The following is a 6,000-nucleotide window of genomic DNA, read 5'->3' on the forward strand; positions in this document are numbered from 1 at the left end:
AACCACATGATTGATGTATTTGATACCATTTCACCAATTCAGCTCCAGCCATTATCACGAGCCCGTCCTCCGCAATAAAGGTTTACCGACCTCCTGTGGAACATGGGCTGCGTCTCAACTAGCACACTATTCCCTATATAGTATAAACATTTTGAACAGGGCCCATAGGTCTCTAGTCAAAAGTAATGCAATATATAGGGAACAGGTTGCCATTCTTTTTTTCTTTTTATTCTTACCCCTATTTCTCCCCAATTTCGTGGTATCCAATCGTTTTAGTGGCTACTACCTTGTCTCATCGCTACAACTCCCGTACGGGCTCGAGAGAGAGACGAAGGTTGAACATCATGCGCCCTTCAATACACAACCCAACCAAGCCACACTGCTTCTTAACACAGCACGCATCCAACCCGGAAGCCAGCCGCACCAATGTGTTGGAGGAAACACCGTGCACCTGGCAACCTTGGTTGGCGTGCACTGCGCCCGGCCCGCCTCAGGAGTCGCTGGTGCACGATGAGACAAGGATATCCCTACCGGCCAAGCCCTCCCTAACCCGGAAGACGCTAGGCCAATTGTGCGTCGCCCCACGGACCTCCCAGTCACGGCCGTTTGCGACAGAGCCTGGGCGCGAACCCAGGGTCTCTGGTGGCACTGGGATGCAGTCAAAAATATCCTATGATCAAAACAAATCAAACTTTATTTGTCACATGCGCCGAATACAGCAAGCACAGACCTTACTGTGAAATGCTTACTTACAAGCCCTTAACCAACAGTGCAGTTCAAGAAGTGTTAAGAAAACATTTAACAAATAAACTAAAGTAAAAATAAATAAATGATAAAAGTAACACAATAACATAACAATAACGAGGCTATATACAGGGGGTACCGAGTCAGTGTGCGGAGGTACAGGTCAGTTGAGGTAATTTGTACATGTAGGTAGAGGTGAAGTGATAGTTAGTTGTTCAGCAGTCTTATGGCTTGGGGGTAGAAGCTGTTAAGGAGCCTTTTGGTCCTAGACTTAGTGCTCCGGTACCACTTGTCGTGTGGTAGCAGAAAAAACAGTCTAAGACTTGGGTGACAATTTTAAGTCTCTAACAATTTTATGGGCTTTCCTCTGACCACGTCTATTATATAGGTGCTGGATAGCAGGAAGCTTGGCCCCAGTGATGTACTGGGCCTTACATACTACACTCTGTAGCGCCTTACTGTCAGATGCCGAGCAGTTGCCATACCAGGCAGTGATGCAACCGATCAAGATGCTCCCGATGGTGCAGCTGTAGAACCTTTTAAGGATCTGAGGATCCATGCTAAATCTTTTAATAAGTGTCCCGAGGGGGAAAAGATGTCGTCATGCCCTCTTCAATGACTGTCTTGGTGTGTTTGGACCATGATAGTTCGTTCGTGATGTGGACACCAACTCTCGACATGCTCCACTACAGTCCCGTTGATGTTAATGGGGGGCAGTTCGGCTTGCCTTTTCCTGTAGTCCACGATCAGCTCCTTTGTCCTGCTCACATTGAGGAAGAGGTTGTTGTCCTGGCATCACACTGCCAGTTCTCTAACCTTCTCCCTATAAGCTATTTCATCACTGTCAGTGATCAGACCTAACACTATTGTGTCATCAGCAAATGTAATAATGGTGTTGGAGTCGTGTTTGGCCACGCAGTCGTGGGTGAACAGTGAGTACAGGAGGGGACTAAGTACACACCCCTGAGGAGCCCCCATGTTGTGGATCAGAGTGGCAGATGTGTTGTTGCCTACCCTTACCATCTGGGGGCGTCCCGTCAGGAAGTCCAGGATCCAGTTGCAAAGGGAGGTGTTTAGTCACAGGTCCTTAACATAGTGATGAGCTTCGAATACGAATTGGAGTGTTTCTAGGGTTTCCAGGAGGATGCTATTGATATGAGCCATGACCAGCTTTTCAAAGCACTTCATGGCTACTGATGTGAGTGCTACGGGGAGGGGCGGTAATCATGTTGGCAGGTAACCTTCGTTTCCTTGGGCACAGGGTCTGCTTGAAACATGTAGGTATTACAGTGAAAATGTCAGTGAAGACATATCAGTGAATACACTTGCCAGTTAGTCTGTGCATGCTTTGAGTACATATCCTGGTAATTCATCTTTGAATGTTGACCTGTTTAAAGGTCTTGCTCACATCGGCTACCGAGAGCGTTGTCACACAGTCGTCCAGAACAGCTGGTGCTCTCGTGCATGCTTCAGTGTTGCTTGCCTCGAAGTGAGCATAAAAGGCATTTAGCTCATCTGGTAGGCTCTCATCACTGGGCTGCTCGCGTCTAGGTTTCCCTTTGTAGTCCGTGATAGTTTTCAAACCCTGCCACATGCGAGGAGCGTCAGAGCCGGTGTAGTAGGATTCAATCTTAATCCAGTATTGACACTTTACTTGTTTGAATGTTCGTCTGAGGGCATAGCGGGATTTCTTATAGGTGTCCGGATTAGTGTCCCGCTCCTTGAAAGTGGCAGATCTAGCCTTTAGCTCAGATGTTGCTTGTAATCCATGGCTTCTCGTTGGGGTATGTACGTACGGTCACTGTGGGGACGACGTCGTCGATGCACTTATTGATGAAGCCGATAATTGAGTTGGTATACTCCTCAATGCCATTGGGTGAATCGAGCAACATATTCCAGTCTGTGCTAGCAAAACAGCCCTGTAGCGTAGCATTCACGTCTGACCACTTCCATATTGAGCGAGTCACTGGTATTTCCTGCTTTAGTTTTTGTTTGTAAGCAGGAATCAGGAGGATAGAATTATGGTCAGAGTTGCCAAATGGAGGGCGAGGGAGAGCTTTGTATGCTCCTCTGTGTGTGGAGTAAAGGTGGTCTAGATTTTTTTTCCTCCAGGTTGCTGTTTATTTTTTCCTCCAGGTCAATATTTATTCTATTCTACTGTCATTTACTTTATATTCATATTCTTATCTTTCTTTTTCTTATTGTTGTTTCTTTGAACAGAAGGATGTCCTTTGGTTGTCGAACCATTCTTGATACACACGGGAAACTCTTGAGCATAAAAAAACCCAGCGGCATTGCAATTATTGACACACAAACCGGTGTGCCTGGCACCTACTACAATACCCCGTTCAAAGGCACTTATAAATCTTTTGTCTTGCCCATTCACCCTCTGAATGGCAATACCAACACAATCCATGTCTCAATTGTCTCAACGCTTAAAAATCCTTATGTAACATTTCTCCTCCCCTTCATCTACACTGATTGAATTGGATTTAACAGGTGACATCAATAACGTATCATAGCTTTCACCTGGATTCACCTGGTCAGTATATGTCATGGAAAGAGCAGGTGTTCTTAATGTTTCATAAACTTAGTGTATATAGTTTTTGCTCAGAAAACTTGGGGGACAAGTAAAATCATTCCCCGGCCGAATTTGGCCCATGGGCCGCTTATTGGGGAACCCTGCTGTATACATGTATATACTGTACGTATGACTAATAAAACTTGGTGCTGTTCAGGTTCCTGCTCCTCTACATGGACACTTTAATCACCTCAACATTGTTACATTATCATTCATTTGTTACATTGTTACTAAAATCTAGTTACATAATGCCTCAGTGTTCCCATTCCCACGCTGAATGTCAGTGCTTCATATTTCTCTTCAGCCAGTATGGAACCTATCATCACTTGAAGCCCAACCACAATACCCAGACAGACCAGAAACTGACAGGATGAGAGGTGGGACGTGAAGTGACAGGAATGAGGCGTAATCGCTGAGCTAGCTCCCATAGCAACCAAACAGAGCTAACTGAGTGAGTACCTATAGTCTACTCTCCACAGGCAGACCAGAGAGGGAAACATTATACACAGTACACATACTCCTCCATACCACTGCTACCAACCACAAAACAAGGCATTAAATACTGTCTCCCAACTGTGCAACACATGAATCATCACATCATGACATCGCTCAGCGCCCAGAGCGAGATTCTCATTCTCCCCTCACTCCCTCCCTCCTGTAGATGAGCCAGTCTGCTTTACCAAAAGCAGCCAGGGAGCCTGGAGGAGAGACAGGACTATTATCTCTCTCACAGCAGAAGCCCGGCAGCAGCAGCAGCATCTACAAGCTACAGCACCAGAGATATGAGTCTTAAACAGGCTGCTTTTGGGACCCTGATTATTATGCACACGGTTGATTTTGTCATTGCCTAGCCATGCAGTCTCCTGTATGTTCACCCTTGAATGCAATGATGCAATTATTTCACTGTAGACAATTTGTGATTTTTCGTGTTTTTCTTTTTGTGTCCCTCTAAGGTTGCCGTAGTAGTCAAGGTCTTTGGGGTGCATGTTGTAATGGAATTATTGAAGAAAGATTCCTTTCTCAATGGGACTTACGTAGATACAGTGCCTTACAGGTGTAATCGCAGCAAAAGGTGGCGCTACAAAGTATTAACTTAATAAGGGGGCTAAATAATTTTGCACGCCCAATTTTTCAGTTTTTGATTTGTTAAAAAAGTTTGAAATATCCAATAAATGTCGTTCCACTTCATGATTGCGTCCCACTTGTTGTTGATTCTTCACAAAAAAATACAGTTTTATATCTTTATGTTTGAAGCCTGAAATGTGGCAAAAGGTCGCAAAGTTCAAGGGGGCCGAATACTTTCGCAAGGCACTGTAAATAAAGGATACATAAATAGAGAAAAGTGTAGTGAACAGACAGACCTGGACAATATAGCTGCAGCATTGCTATTCAGTGATCACATCTTCTCAAGGCCCCCTTCCTTCTCTCACTTCTGTTTCTGCTCCCAGTCTGTATCCCATCATGTGATACAGCCTGGACAACAGGAGGAGAAGGAGAGGAGGAGGACACACCCTGGACAACAGGAGGAGAAGGAGGAGTAGGACACAGCCTGGACAACAGGAGGAGAAGGAGAGGAGGAGGACACAGCCTGGACAACAGAAGGAGAAGGAGAGGAGGAGGACACAGCCTGGACAACAGGAGGAGAAGGAGAAGAGGAGGACACAGCCTGGACAACAGGAGGAGAAGGAGGAGTAGGACACACCCTGGACAACAGGAGGAGAAGGAGAGGAGGAGGACACAGCCTGGACAACAGGAGGAGAAGGAGAAGAGGAGGACACAGCCTGGACAACAGGAGGAGAAGGAGAGGAGGAGGACACACCCTGGACAACAGCAGGAGAAGGAGAGGAGGAGGACACAGCCTGGACAACAGGAGGAGAAGGAGAGGAGGAGGACACACCCTGGACAACAGGAGGAGAAGGAGAGGAGGACACAGCCTGGACAACAGGAGGAGAAGGAGAGGAGGAGGACACAGCCTGGACAACAGGAGGAGAAGGAGGAGGAGAAGAGCCATGGGAGGGGAGTAGGAGGAGAAGAGACGGGGAAGTGGGAGGAGGAGAGCCAGAGAAGGGGGGGGCAGGGTAGGGGGAGGAGGATAGCCATGGTTGGGGGAGGAGGATAGCCAGGGTAGGGGGAGGAGGAGAGCCAGGGTGAGGGGAGGAGGAGAGCCAGGGAAGAGGGAAGAGGAGAGCCAGGGTAGGGGCTGTAAAAGAGCCAGGGTAGGGGCTGTAAAAGAGCCAGGGTAGGGGCAGTTAAAGAGCCAGGGTAGGGGCAGTTAAAGAGCCAGGGTAGGGGCAGTTAAAGACTTGATAATTTCTCTACGAGAAACACTCAAACAGAACCGGATATCTCTTTACCGCGCAAGACGCTCCAAAGAATTGTAAAGTAAACGAAACATAAGGATTTGGCTTTTTCTCTTTGCTGAAGAATCAATAGGTTTTGCAGTGTTCTTGACAAAGCATACTGGACCGTGCTCAGGTTAATGGTCCAGAAAGCTCCCATCTGTCTGTGAAAGAGATTCCAGCATGTCCTCTCTCTGCTGTGTATGTGTGTGTGTGTGTGTGTGTGTGTGTGTGTGTGTGTGTGTGTGTGTGTGTGTGTGTGTGTGTGTGTGTGCGTGTGCGTGTGCGTGGGTGTGTGTGTCACATGAAACTGGGTACATACACACAAAAATGTGA

The sequence above is a fragment of the Oncorhynchus masou genome, chromosome 31 (assembly GCF_036934945.1).
Source record: "Oncorhynchus masou masou isolate Uvic2021 chromosome 31, UVic_Omas_1.1, whole genome shotgun sequence".
Taxonomy (NCBI): Eukaryota; Metazoa; Chordata; class Actinopteri; order Salmoniformes; family Salmonidae; genus Oncorhynchus; species Oncorhynchus masou.